The sequence below is a fragment of the Loxodonta africana genome, chromosome 3, assembly GCF_030014295.1.
Source record: "Loxodonta africana isolate mLoxAfr1 chromosome 3, mLoxAfr1.hap2, whole genome shotgun sequence".
NCBI classification, from domain to species: Eukaryota; Metazoa; Chordata; class Mammalia; order Proboscidea; family Elephantidae; genus Loxodonta; species Loxodonta africana.
Window position 1 is genome coordinate 122,137,067 of NC_087344.1, and position 14,905 is coordinate 122,151,971.

A 14,905-nucleotide genomic window follows, 5' to 3' on the forward strand; every position below is an offset into this window, starting at 1 on the left:
ACTATGCAGAATTACCAGATCTTGTAATCATTCATTTACTGTAATTAGTAGTTGGTATTTTTTTTTTATTTAAGGTGGGAAAAAAAAAAGTTTTTTGCAAATTTCAACATTGTGTTTATTGTTTTGCTTTTAAATAGGAAAGTCTACTTTTTTTTTCACTTCCTGAGGTAAAGCTGTTAAATATCGTTTACCAAATGATTTATAAATGCAATCTGTTTTTAAATAAAAGTACAGTACTGCAATGATACAAATTATTATCACTCAAAGCTTTTAATTAAAGCCTAAAATATGTGTGTCACTGTTAAAGAAATTAAAATTTCCAGAGCCTTAAAAAAAAAAAAAAAAAGCTTTCTGTTAAGGGGTCCTGAAGCAATTGTGCTTTTGAAAATAAAGCCTAAAACAACTTCAGCCTGGCCTGGCATTTGTTTTTCTTCCGTTTAGCTTTTGAATTTTGTTTTCATGGAAATTTTCTCTATTCTTTGTGTGGGAAATCACTGAAGGTCTGTTTGCCTGGAAGGTAGGACATTTTGCAAAAATTTAGGAAACAGTAAAAGGGTTCAGATTAAAATGTGAAGAGTTACCCCAGAAACCTAGGCAGTAACTCCAAAAAGACAAGTTTTTTTTTTTTAAGAATCTTAAGGAATTTATCTTCGGGGAATTTCATGCCTCGAACTGTAGTATAAGAGGTACGATTTTGTACGGGCTCATCGGGGTGTAGTGTAACCAGCAGTACTAATAGGGACTTTATGCTACCAGAATCTGCAGGTAGTGGATGAACAGCTTGGGGAACAGTTTGATTCAGCAGATGCTTCCATGTTGGTAGAAGGCCTGTGGTGAAATTCATGGATGTTTTACAAATAACAAATCTACTGCCATTCCAGCTGTTCATTCTCAAGCTGCAGATAATGGTGGAGGGTCCTTATGCCAAGTGCCCCCAGAACTAAAACAGAATTGCTTGTATAACACACAGCTCTTACCGGATAATAACTCTTCCTCAAGAGTCAGATCGTTCATCTGTCAATATTTAAAACCAAGATTTTTACTTAACATCACAGTCAACTGGCAAACACCTGGGATGCAAATAGGAACCTTTTCTTTCACTTAAATTTCTGCCTCGCCCTCCCTATTTATCAGGTTTGGTTCCTGAATATCTAAATATGCAGAGCTCCCCAGTCCTCTCTAGCCCCATCCCTTGACAATTTGTTAAGGCTTAGGGAAAAAAAAAAAAAAAAGGGCCTCAATACAGAGTCTCTTCATTGAATAAAGCTGTGCGGAAACGTGGACTATGTCAGTTACGTGAGTTCAGCAAGAAATAGCCAAGAGATGTGGAAACGATTAGGATGTTGAGGTCCTGGCAGTAATTCTAAGTTATTCAATTCCTGTCCCCCGTCTATCAAGTTGACCTTTGATGCTCTCTGGATAAATTACTTATATTACAAACTTGGAAATTCTACTAAAACACAAACTTGCTTTGCTTTTTAATCTTTTTCAAAATCTATGCCAATTTATAAAAGTATGCTCAGTTCATAATGAAAAGTTTAAGAAACCTCTTTCTGTTTATCGTAAAGGAATTTTGGACAGTTTCTTCCATAGGAAACCAAGAAAAAAGGGAGGAATTGGGGATGCAGGCAGCTGAAGTGACTGATGAAGCAAAAAATTTCTGCAAAAAGATTTAATTTTCAAAGGTTGTAAACCATTCTGTTTGTGTTCATTCTCGTAAACAATATTAAAATGTGAAAAGCATTATATAGGTGATGACGACTTTTAAATGTTATAGTTTTAAGAGCATGTACTATTAAGTCTTTCCTGCAATTGAACTTGCAAAAAATTGTATTTCTTTTGGAAACATTTATTACTTTACTTTTAACCATGTACTCATAGATACATTAATCAATGGGAGTTATTACATGTATCCAGGAAGGCAATTCAATCATTTAAGGGTGACTTATTTAAAAAAAAAAAAAAAATTTTTTTTTTTTTTTATTTTAGGTGGGGTTAATTTGTGGTCAGCTCTAGAGCTATAATGCTTTAAGAAGTTACCAAAGGTGACAAAATGAAAATTAACAGTTTTAGCCCTGTATGGCTCTATTACTTGGCTGAGAGTGAACAAAGTTAAGATAAGGGTCATTGCAATCCCCGAGATAGACTTGCCTGGAGGCATGTTAGTGTGATTTGGGTTTTAGTATCACCATTCTAGGCTATTTTTATGCAAACAGACCAAGAGGAACCTATGAACCTAGAACATGTGAGTAAAGATAATTTCCCTGGAAGCAGTTGTTTGCAATTGGCTGTGTCTGGCAATTAAACATTAACATTTTAAAATGCAAATATATATATATACACATATACATACATATGTGTATACATATATATACATATACATACAAATAATTATATACATATATATGTACATACAAACACACACGTGTGTGTGTGTATATATATATATAAATAAATAAAGTCTCACCATCGCTTTGTTAAGTATACAATTCAGATTCCATTTTTCCCATTTAACAGTTGAGGCCATTGAGGTCTAGAAGAGTTAAGTGGCTGCCAAGTGATGAGGTCAGTTATTTGTAAAGAACTGCTCTGAGTGACACATTTTAATTGTGCTTTCTCAGGCTTAGCAAGAGGAAGCCTAAAATGGAAGAAAGGAGCAGCCCTGGTAGCTCAATGGTTAAGTGCTGGCAGTTTGAACCCACCTGGCTGCTTTTCAGGAGAAAGATCTAATGATCTGCTTCTATGAAGATTACACAGAGTTTCTAGACAACTCTATGGAACAGTTATAGTCTGTCACATGGGGTCATTATGAGTTGGAATCAACTTGATGGCACCCAACAACAATATGTCAAGGGCATTGCAATTATCCAAGCTAGAACTATGGAGAGTTTGAGCAAAGCATGTGGCACAGATACTGCAGAAATAAAACTAGCAGGTTTTGGGAACTGATTGGACAAGACACTGAAAATGACTCTGGAATTTCAAGTCAATGGCTATGATAATAAGACTGAAGAAAACATTTTTTTTTTAAACAACTTTTGACTTTGAGATACATTTAGACTTAAAGAACAGTTGCAAAAATAGTAAACAGAGTTTTTATCTTGCCTTCAATTCTCTTCCTCTCATGTTAACATATATGAAAAGTAATAAACTACCAATGTTGCAATACTATTAACTAAACTGTAAATATCATTCAGAATCAGTTTAGCATACATCCTGTACATAAGTCATACAGACTTTATTTAAACATTATCTCTCCATCCCCCATTTTATTATTTTGTTGGCATTAAAAAAAAAAAAAAAAATCACACCAAAGAATGTTTACCAGATTTCAAACATAAGACAACTTGCTTTTGGTTGGATCTTACTGAGGAAAACCCCAAATTTGAAAACCTGCCATCATTATGGTTGTTGTCATTGTTAGGTGCTGTCCAGTCGGTTCTGACTTATAGCGACCCTACGCACAACAGAAAGAAACATTGCCTGGTCCTGTGGCATTCTTACAATTGTTGTCATGCTTGAGCCCACTGTTGTAGCCACTGTGTCAATCCACCTCATTTAGGGTCTTCCTCTTTTCCACTGGTCCTGTACATTGCCAAGCATGATTTCCTTCTCCATGGACTGATCCCTCCTGACAACATGTCCAAAGTATGGAAGACGTAGTCTCGCCATCCTTGCTTCTAAGGAGCATCCTGGTTGTATTTCTTCCAAGACAGATTTGTTCATTCTTTTGGCAGTCCATGGTATATTCAATATTCTTCACCAACACTACAATTCAAAGAGCTAATTCTTCCTTGGTCTTCTTTATTCATTGTCCAGCTTTCACATGCATATGATGTGATTGAAAATACCATGGTTTGGGTTAGGTGCACCTTAGCCCTTAAAGTGACATCTTTGCTTTTTAACACTTTAAAGAGGTCTTTTGCAGGACATTTATCCAATGTAACGTGTCTTTTGATTTCTTGACTGTTGCTTCCGTGGCTGTTGGTTGTGGATCTAAGTGAAATGAAATCCTTGACAACTTCAATCTTTTCTCCATTTATCATGATGTTGCTTATTGGTGGAGCTGTGGGCATTTTTGTTTTCTTTATGTTGAGGTACAACCCATACTGAAGGCTGCGGTCTCTGATCTTGGTTAGTAAGTGCTTCAAGTCCTCTTTATTTTCACCAAGCAAAGTTGTGTCATCTGCATAATGCAGGTTGTTAATGAGTCTTCTTCCAATCCTGATGCCCTGTTCTTCTTCCCATAGTCCAGCTTCTCGGATTATCTGCTCAGCATACAGATCGAATAGATATGGTGAAAGGATACAACTCGGATGCACACTTTCCTGACTTTAAACCAATCAGTGTCCCCTTGTTCTGTCCAAACAACTGCCTCTTGATCTATGTAAAGGTTCCTCATGAACACAATTAAGTATTCTGGAATTCCCATTCTTTGCAAAGTTGTCCGTAATTTGTTATGATCCACACAGTCAAATGCCTTTGCATGGTAAGTAAAACACAGGTAAACATCCTTCTGGCATTCTCTGCTTTGAGCCAGGATCCATCTGATATCAGCCATGATACCCCTGGTTCCACGTCCTCTTCTGAAACCAGCCCGAATTTCTGGCAGTTCCCTGTCTATATACTGCTGCAGCCGTTTTTGAGTGATCTTCAGCAAAATTTGCTTGCGTGTGATATTAATGATATTGTTCAATAATTTCCACATTCGGTTGGGTCACCTTTCTTGTGATTAGGAAGTCTTTATGGAAAGGACAGAATATTGATTCATTTCTTGATGTGATTTAGGCCAACCTATTACATTTGATTGCGTGTTAGAAATGGTGGGTACTGGGACCAACTTAAAGAAACAAAAAACCAGTTGCCGTCCAGTCACTTTTGACTTATGATGGCCCCGTGTGTTGCAAAGCAGAGCTGCACTCCATAGGGCTTTCAAGGCTGTAACCTTTCAGAAGCAGATTACCAGACCTTTCTTCTGAGGTGCCTCTGGGTGAGCTTGAACTGCCGACCTTTTGTTTAGTAGTCGGTGCTTAACTGTTTGCACCACCCAGTGACTACTGTGACCAACTTAAAGCCATTTTATCAAAAAGTTTTATAATTTAATTAGTTGAAAATAATGGCTAAAGGAAGTTCTCTCAACACAAAGTAAATTGTAACAGAAGAAAGCTTAGAAATTCTGAAAGGAATAAAGAATATCGGAATGGATACATTTAAAGTAAATAAACTATTTTGCATTTCATGATATCTTAAATTGTATTTGATGGTTGAAGCAAAAATGTAACACCATCTAACATGGTAGCGAGTGCACATAAGGGAAATCATTTTCACAAGTGAGGAGGATAAAGGGATCTAAAAGGAATTAAGGTTTCTACCCTTTACTCAAAGAGGTAAATCACTGATACCAGCATACCCATAAAACCAAACCGATTGTGTTGGAGTCCATTCCAACTTAGTGACCCTATACAACAGAGTAGAACTGCTCCATAGGGTTTCTAAGGCTGTAATCTTTAAAAATAACTTTTTACTTTGAGATACATTTAGACTTACAGAATAGTTGCAAAAATAATAAGAAACTTCCTATCTTGCCTTCATCTAGCTTCCCCTAATGTTAACATCTTTCATAATCATAGGAAAATTATGAAAAGTAATAAATCACCTTCTTATTTTTTCTGTTTCTGGTTCCTCTGTTTTTCTTTACCCAGCTGTGGGCTATTCGAGCAATTTTTTTTTTTTTTTAGAATCCCATCTTGATTTATTTATAGTATATTGGGGAATACCACTTAATTTAGTTTTCTTCGTGATTGCCCTAGGTATTCGTCTTAGTCACCTAGTGCTGCTATAACAGAAATACCACACCGAATGGCTTTAACAAAGAGAAGTTTCTTCTCTCACAGTCGAGTAGGCTACAAGTCCAAATTCAGGGCGTCAGCTCCAGGGGAAGGCTTTCTATCTGTGTCGACTCTGAAGCATGGTCCTTGTGATGCATCAGTCTTTCCTTGGTCTGGGAGCATCTCAGCACAGGAACTTCAGGTCCAAAGTACATACTCTGCTCCTGGCACTGCTTTCTTGGTGGTATGAGGTCCCCCATGTTTCTCTGCTTGCTTCTTTCTTTCATATCTCAAAAGAGACTGGCTTAAGACACTACCTAATCTTGTAGACCTCATCGATATAATTGCCACTAATCCATCTTATTACATCATAGTGATAGGATTTTTACAAAATATAGGAAAATCACATCACATCAAATCACATCAGAAGTTAAATGGTAAACAACCGTACAATCATGCAAGGGAATCATGATAGCGAAGTTGATAGATATTTTTGGGGGACACAATTCAATCCATGACATTATTGAAATATACATACATAATTTATTATAGTGTACTGTATCATTAAGGAGCCCTGGTGGCAGTGTTTAAGAGCTCAGCTGCTAACCAAAAGGTCGATGGTTGGAACCTGCCAGCCACTCCGCAGGAGAAAGATGTGCCTCCATAAACATTACATTGGTTCTCAAGTCTTGAAAATAATCTGCTCTCTGAGACTGGGCAATCGTCTTGCCCTCCACAGTGTGGGTCAAGCTCTCTAGATTCTGGGTGGTAGTCCCTCAGCCCTGGGCTTCAGCTCCACCTTCTAGGCCCACTGAAATGGCAACTCTGCTCCTTTGACTTTGGGTGGCCACATTCTTCTAGCCCATCTGAGTGGTGACCCCACCTACTTAGCCATGGCAGGCCCCATTCTCCTATCCCTCAAACATGGTAGCCCCACCCCCTCAGCTTTGGGCAGCAGCCCGTTCTCTCTGCATTGGTGAAGGACAGCTCCATACTCTGGAAACAAGTTGGTAAAGATTTGACTCTTTTAAACCATGACTCCTTCCTTTGAAGCCCATGGAGCCCTGCTTCCTGTGTTCTTTCCAACAGTTCTCCTGCTCCTGGGATGCTCTTTTTCTTTTCTTGGATGACAACAGGTATAGATGCCTATAGAATTCCAAGAAGCAGACAACATTCTTTCCTTTTGTTCTTTATCTGCCCCTTTTGATCTAAACTGATTTGTTTTCTGCTGTGGAAGTTGTTTGATCATCAGTCACAGGCTTTATCTCTTTAAGAAAAAATTGTGTAGGCAAGCCCTTGGTGAAGATTCTAGGTCACATGTCTTTAGTTTGTATTACAGATTTTTCCAAATCTATAAGTTCCGTTTTCATTTTGCACAGTTCATTTTTAAGTCCATCTCTTTCCTCTTGCATTTTACTGTAAGTGGCAAGGAGAAACTACGCCGCCCCTTTAAGATCTTGCTTAGGGACCTCAGCCAAATATTCATCACTTACAAGCTCTACCTTCCATTAAACATTGGAACTTAATTCAGACAAGTTCTTTGCCACTTCCTCCACTGTCCAATCACACATTCATCATTTTATTTTAAAGCCTCACCAGAAGCACAATTAACATCTACATTTCTAGCAACATTCTGACATACGTATTTTCTAAGACGATAGAAACTTTCTGTATAGCTTTCCTCACTTCCTTCGGAGCACTCGCTGGAATTGCCTCCAACATCCATAATTCTACAGTCTCTTCAAGGTAATGTAGGCTTTTACTATAGTTGTTGTTGTTAGGTGCCATTGGTTCCGACTCATAGTGACCCTGTGTACCACAGAACGAAACACTGCCGGCTCCTGAACCATGCTCACGATTATGGATAACATTTTGAAGAAGGGGAATTCCGGAACACTTAATTGTGCTCATGAGGAACCTTTACCTAGATCGAGAGGCGGTCGTTCAAACAGAACAAAGGGATACTATATGATTTAAAGTCAGGAAAGGTGTGTGTCAGGGTTGTATCCTTTCACCATACCTATTCGATCTGTATGCTGAGTAAATAATCCGAGAAGCTGGACTATATGAAGAAGAATGGAACATCAGGATTGGAGGAAGACCTATCAATAACCTGCATTATGCAGATGACACAACTCTGCTCTCTGAAAATGAAGAGGACTTGAGGCACTTACTGACGAAGATCAAAGACCACAGCCTTCAGTATGGATTACATCTCAACATAAAGAAAACAAAAATCCTCACAACTGTACCAATAAGCAACATCATTAAAAATGAATTCGCCTGAATTCTCCATATAGATATTGCACAGAATATATGTATTTTATGACAAACGTATTTATTTTGCAATACTGTCTGCATTTTCTTAATTTAACTGTATGTAATATACGCGAAACTCATTTAATCACTTCTTATATGTAAAAATCAAAATAATTAATTAGATGGTAACTTTGGCCACAATAATATGCTGATGAAGGCATTGGAAAGATACAGAGGTTGAGCTAAAAAAGAAAAAAAAAACTCCCTTTTACTTCTGAAATGTTTAACTTTATAAATCATGAAAACATAGAGGATAAATAGAAAGTCATTCAGATGGAAGGAGGGATCCTAATCTCTCTTTCTCCCTCTCTCTCTGTTTCTAACATCGGGAAAGAGACAGAAGAGAAAAGGAAACTAATTTCTTGAAATCATCACACGATTTCTGTGAAGGATGGAGGGTCAGCTCTGGTGCCTCTCACAAACCACAGATCACTTCTGTGGAGATTTCTTTGAGGTTCCCTTAATGCAGAAAAACACTACTCTGGTTGGAATATTGTCTTTGTAGTTCTAAAAAGCAGGAAGTACTCCAAATCATTTTTGAAGCTTTTAGAGCTTTTATCTCAAAATCCAACAATTTAGAGCTACAAAAATATAGCCCTGGAGAGCTGAGTGTTTTCACAGCTCCTGTAGGCTTCGTGATATCATTATGAAGGTTTTATTACAAATCTTTTGTTATGAAACCAAAACAAAACCACAACTCTCACTGGGTACTTGTGGTGTCTGGATTCTCTGTCAGACTGAACTTGGAACAGGAATGAAATATTGAACACCCAACAAAATTGCAAACAATGGAAAAATTGGATTCTTTCTAACCAATTTGAATTTTAGAATTGTTTGAACCACATCTTATCTTCTCTGTCTCAGTATTAATAGACAATGACAATTCGATATGAGAATTTACATTTGATTATAGGGTACTATGGAAGCAAAAAACCCTGGAATACAGAGTAAGGGGTAAACAAAAGCCTCCTAGAGGAATTCACAGGTGATTCTATTTATTAAAGATAAATAGGAGTTAGCTACATTCCCAAAGGAGGAAAAGCAATCCAAGCAGAAAAATCACACGAAATGCAAGACATTTCTTTGGCATTGGAGGTTGTTTGGCAGACTTGAAGGGTGGGGTGAATGTGGGGGGGGGGCGGGGAACAGGAAAATGTATGCAGCATTATTTTCAAGACCTTTAAATAGCTCTTTGAAGGGTTTCGCAGAAAAGTAAAAATCAGGAGTGTGTTTAGGAAAAAAAAATACATATGTCTTCTTGTGGTGCAGATTGGAAACAAAGAGGTCAGACAAGTCCTGAAAACTCTTAAAGACAGAAGGAGTGCTGGGATTAAAGTCATGCAAATGGAGAAACAGAAGAGTTTCAAAGTAGAATCCACACATTTAGTTACTCTTTAGGAGCAGGGGAAGAAAGGGAGGCAGTGGGCAGTGACTCCCAGGATGACTCGGTAGATACATTGTCATTGCTTAGGTAAGGGAGAATTGTCAAGAAGGTTGGACATTGTCAACTTAATGTGCCTTTGTGCATACAAGATGTCTGGTTGGTATTGGATACAACGTACAGTGTGATGGGGAGTGCGATAAAATGGCATAAGCAACAAAACTGAGGCATACCCTGCCCTCATGAAGTCATCTTTAAAGAGTAAACAAATGATTATAAAACTTGGTATTGATTAATATCATGTTAGAGTTGCAGTTAGTGTATCAGTCTGTTGTACCATGGTAGCTGACATGTTGCTATGATGTTGGAAGCTATGCCACCAATATTTTAAATACCAGCAGGGTCACCCATACTGGACAGGTTTCAGTAGAGCTTTCAAACTAAAACTAAGATGAAAGTCCTGGCAAACTTCTTCCCAAATTTACCGAAGAAAACCTTATGGATCACAAGAGAATATTGTCCAATATAGTGCTGGAAGAAAGGCACTCAAAATACACAGTGGCTATACTAATGGACTCAGACATATCAACAATCGTGAATATGGTGCAGAACTGGGCAACTTTTTGTTTCACTGTATGTGGGGTTACCATGAGTCAGAGCCTACTAGATGTCAACTAACCAGTACTGCAAAGGGACGGTAAGGTATGTAATTAGAGGTCCTATTAAGTGGGTTTAACCTTGCCTGTGATATGGGGGTCTCAAAGTCTTCTCGAAGAAAGTTGTACTAATTTGACACTGAAGTTGTGTAGAAGCTGGCAAGGTGAGGAAAGATGTGGGTATAGCATCCCAGGCAGCAGATAAGACCCATAAGTAGAAGAGACCTTGACACATTCACAACATAGAGCTGGAGAGGCTAAATCACCTTGGCTTTATAGAAGTGTGGGCTAAGTTCTATGAGCTGACTTGGAGGGATTTTAAACAGGGAATGACAAGATATCCAGGTTTAGCGCTCTGAAATATTAATGGACAATCTCAAGTCATGGGCATATAGACAGGAATAGCTTGTTAGAAAATATTTCCACAAGATCAGGGTAAGATTCTCTTTTTTTCCATGTTAGAAAGTAATATGATTACCTAATTTGTCCTGATATGTAGTACTATGAGATGATGAAACCCTCCAAGGGGAATATTAATGATAATAGTGAATATTAATAGCTAATATTTATTGAATATTAGAAATTATGTTTGTATTTTTGTTCCACTATTTAATAATGACGTTACTTTAGTAATTTCTTTAGGCTATTTAAGTTTTGTTGCTACTTTTATTTTTAAAATGGTAATATTAAAAGTGTTTTTGCCTTACGGCTGCTGTAAAGACCCCCTAGTAATGCGACACGTGTTCCAGCTCGTTTCTGTTCTGACTTCTGCCAGTCCCTACCCCGTCTAGTCTCATTTTCCATACCATGTCATCATGCAGTTGATGATGCCGTCTTGATTTTTACATCCCTCTCCTTTGGCACCACTACCACAAAAGTGTGTGGGGGAGGGGGGTTTCCGGGAGAGGGAAGGGGAAAAGGAGGAGGTTAGATTTGATAAAGAGACCAAGATTTGTAGGCATTTCAATAAAGGACCCTAGAGTTATGCCATTTTCTAAAGTTCCTCAGCCAATTCCTCAGATTCAGGACTGAATTTCTTTTCACATTGATTCAAAACCTACTCAGGCTCCTGTCTCTTCTTTTCCAGTCTCTCCTTCCAACACCTCCCCCAGTCACCAGTCCCTGAAACCTTTGTCATTGTAATGGACTGAATTGTGTCCCCTCAAAATATGTCTTGCAAATCCTAACCTCTATGCCTTTGGTTATAATACCACTTGGGAATGGGTTGTCTTTGTTATGTTAATGAGACAGGATTAGTGTTGGGTATATTTTGAGTCGATCCTTTTGAGATATAAAAGAGATTAAACACATAAGCTAGAAGCAGAGACAGGGGAAGAGAGATACCAAGTCACATGGAGATCTCCAAGGAATCAGGATCAAGATGAAGAGACAAAGACCTCCCCCAAGAGCAGACAGAGGGAGAAAGTCTTCCCCTAGAGCTGGCTCCCTAAATTCCTACTTCTAGTCTCCTAAACTGTGAGAAAATAAATTTCTGTTGGATACCACTCACTTGTGGTATTTCTCCTAAACTGTGAGAAAATAAATTTCTGTTGGATACCACTCACTTGTGGTATTTCTGCTATAGCAGCACTAGACAACTAAGACAACCATAAAGGACAATTCAATCTTGATTTTTCTGTTTTGTTTTTTCTTTTAATCCAGAATATGGAAACCATGTCCACAGCAGCTTTGAAAGAAGTTTAATTCTCAAGAGAATTCTATGTTTTTTCTCTTTGAGACATCTATAAAGCATTCAACTCAGTCCCTGGCACAGAGTAAAAGCCTGATTCTTGGTAGCTTTAAAAATTCCAAGGATAAGGCTAAGGGTATGGACTAGTTCAAGGGGAAGGAGTTATCTATAAGCATATGACCAAGCTGTTTGCTTGTGGTAGTGGAGGCCATGCATAACTCCAATTCCTCCATCAACATCTCAGCTTCTTTTAAAAAAAAAATTTTAAAAACATGTATAGACATGGAAAAGTGACCACGACCTTGTTACAGGGATAAGTTTCAAGTAGCTCTAATTTACATTTTAAGTTTTTAAGTGAAAATTCGAAAGTACTCTTTTATGCACATTCACAAAAACTTCTAATACCCAGTATCTGAATAGCAATCAGGAAGGTAGAGGAAATTTTCACACCTGTTGCCTAGTGTGACATTTAGCCATTATCTCCAGTTGATTTTAAAATCCAACATTTAACTTAAAGACAAATAACACAATAGAAAATGGCCAAAGGATTTGGACAGTTCACCAAAGAGATTATTCAAGCGGCCAACGAGCACATGAAAAGATGCTCAATATCATTAGCCATCAGAGAGATGCAAATCGAAATCACAGTGAGATACCAAATCACACCTATTAGAATGGCAATGATGAAAAAAAGGGAAAACAAGAGGTTTCGGTGGGGTCCTGGAGAAACTGGAACTCTCTTCAATTACTAGTGGGAATGTAAAATGGTATAGCCATTGTAGATAACAGTTTGGCGGTTCCTCAAAAAGTTGTTTTAAAGGATAACCAAAAAGTTAATATATAAAGGAAGAAAGTTTAACTCCTAAGAAGGAAACATATCTATACTACTGTGTGCCCCTAAATCTAGCAGCACAGCACTAGAAGGGAGGGAGAAGAAAGAGAAAGGGAAAAGAAGGCAGGCAAGCATGTAGGCTGAGAGGCAAGATGTAATAGCACTATGAAGGAAGAATAATAGCATGTGGGGGGAAGTAGTTAAGAAAATCTTCTGAGCAAAGTAGTGGAGCCCTGGTGGCACAACAATTAAGCGCTCAGCTGCTAACTGAAAGTTTGGCTGTTCTAACCCACGCAGTGGTCCGTGGGAAAGACTTGGCAATCTACTACCCTAAAGATTACCACCTAGAAAACCCTATGGGGCAGTTCTACTCTGTCATCACATGGGGTCACTAAGAGTCAGAATCAACCTGATGGCACCCAATAACGGTGGAGGAAAGTGACCTTTCAGTTGAATCCTTGAATAATGAATAAACTTGGGCAGGCAATGAACAAGAAAGTACATTCCAGGAGAGGACTGTTAATAAGATTGAAGATATGAATGCTGGAATTAACATAGATTTCTTAGGAGGCAAAATAGAGTCGGTACGGAATAAGTGCAAAGTAAGTGTAAATAAAATTATGCGTTGAGCCATTGCTGATACTTTTCATTCACATTTATCTTATACCCTGTGTTCTATATAGTATCTATTTTTTCTTTTTTTATGGGTCCAAAGACAATGTGATTATATCTAATACCTTTTAAGATAGTTTTAAGAAGGGGCTATCAAAGTGGATCTAATTTTAAAATGATCTAAATAAATTTTTTTTAGAATTCTGTGTTTCAATTGTCATGAGTATTTGAGGTTTCAACAGTTATTTTTTAAATTCATTGCAACCCAACATTTCCCCTTCCAAGAGAGATTCATGACATTGATAGTGTGGGATAATGACCATTTATGGAGCTCTGATTAAGAGATAAAATTGCCATCATAAGCATACTTCCTGCCCACCTACCAGACTTAAGGTTATTTAAAATGTTTGCATTTATTTTGCCTACCCAACCAAACACATTTATAGGGACCTAGAAAGACTTTTTGTAACTGCAATAGACACCCTGAAAAGGGCTCTGTCATTAATAAAATACATAGGAAATATTTCAGAAAGACTAACATTAAAAAAAAAAAAATTAAAGAGTTATAAAATGTAGTCTTTTCTAATACAATGACCTAATATGTTCCTATTACAAGTCTTCCTATTATTTAAACAGCTGAACTAGCAGCTTTAAGACCTTTTTTTTTTTTATAATGGGTTTAAAAGTTAATAGTGGAATTTCAGTGAGACTCGTAAGTCCATATGTGTTTTAATGGATGTTTTAATTACACTGTTTTATACTTGTTCCTATATATGCCTAGAATTATATGCTTATAACCATCCATATAAATTACATTATTATAAATCCTTATGTTTAACTTTTTGGGATTGAAATAGCATTGTATTTCAACTTTGCTATTTTCAGGATGTCTGTAATGTTTTCAGTTGTACCATATACAATATTTTCACAGCTTTCCAGGCTCACATAGAATCCTCCCAAACACTATGAGGAAAGTGACTTGCCAAATCTTTCCAAATAAAATGGTCACTTCCTTCTCTTTCTTTCTTTACGGACTTATGCTTTCCTTGTAGTGTGTTTTGGCTTGAGAGGGTGAGAGAGAGAGAGAATGTGTGCGTGTGTGTGTGAGAGAGAGAGAAACAGAGATAGAGAGAAATCTATTGTAGAAATGCCTGTCATTTTACATGAGTTTCTCAACAAATATTCATCCAGTATCTACTGTGTATGAAGGTGATGTGGTCATATTGACTTCCTCAAAATTTGTTTTAGGTTAAGGATAAAAACTAGTGCCATATAAGCCTACATTTTTTAAATCTTGTGTTTTTAGAGCCAGATTCAAATTATACATATTGTCATACTACTAAAAGGACACGAGCAATCTACAAATTCTGGTTTTATTTCCTCTTCCCTCTCAACCTCCTTTCTTTCCTTCTTAGCTTAATAAAATAGTTGTTAACTCTGCTACCAATATTGCCCTTAGATTCTTAAGGTCAATTTATCCACACATGTAGAGAGCAAATCAGGGTGCTTAATGACAGCATTTCTGATTCAAACTCCAGAAAATTCAAATCCTGCTATCACTACAATGTAATAGATGGAAAATACAGC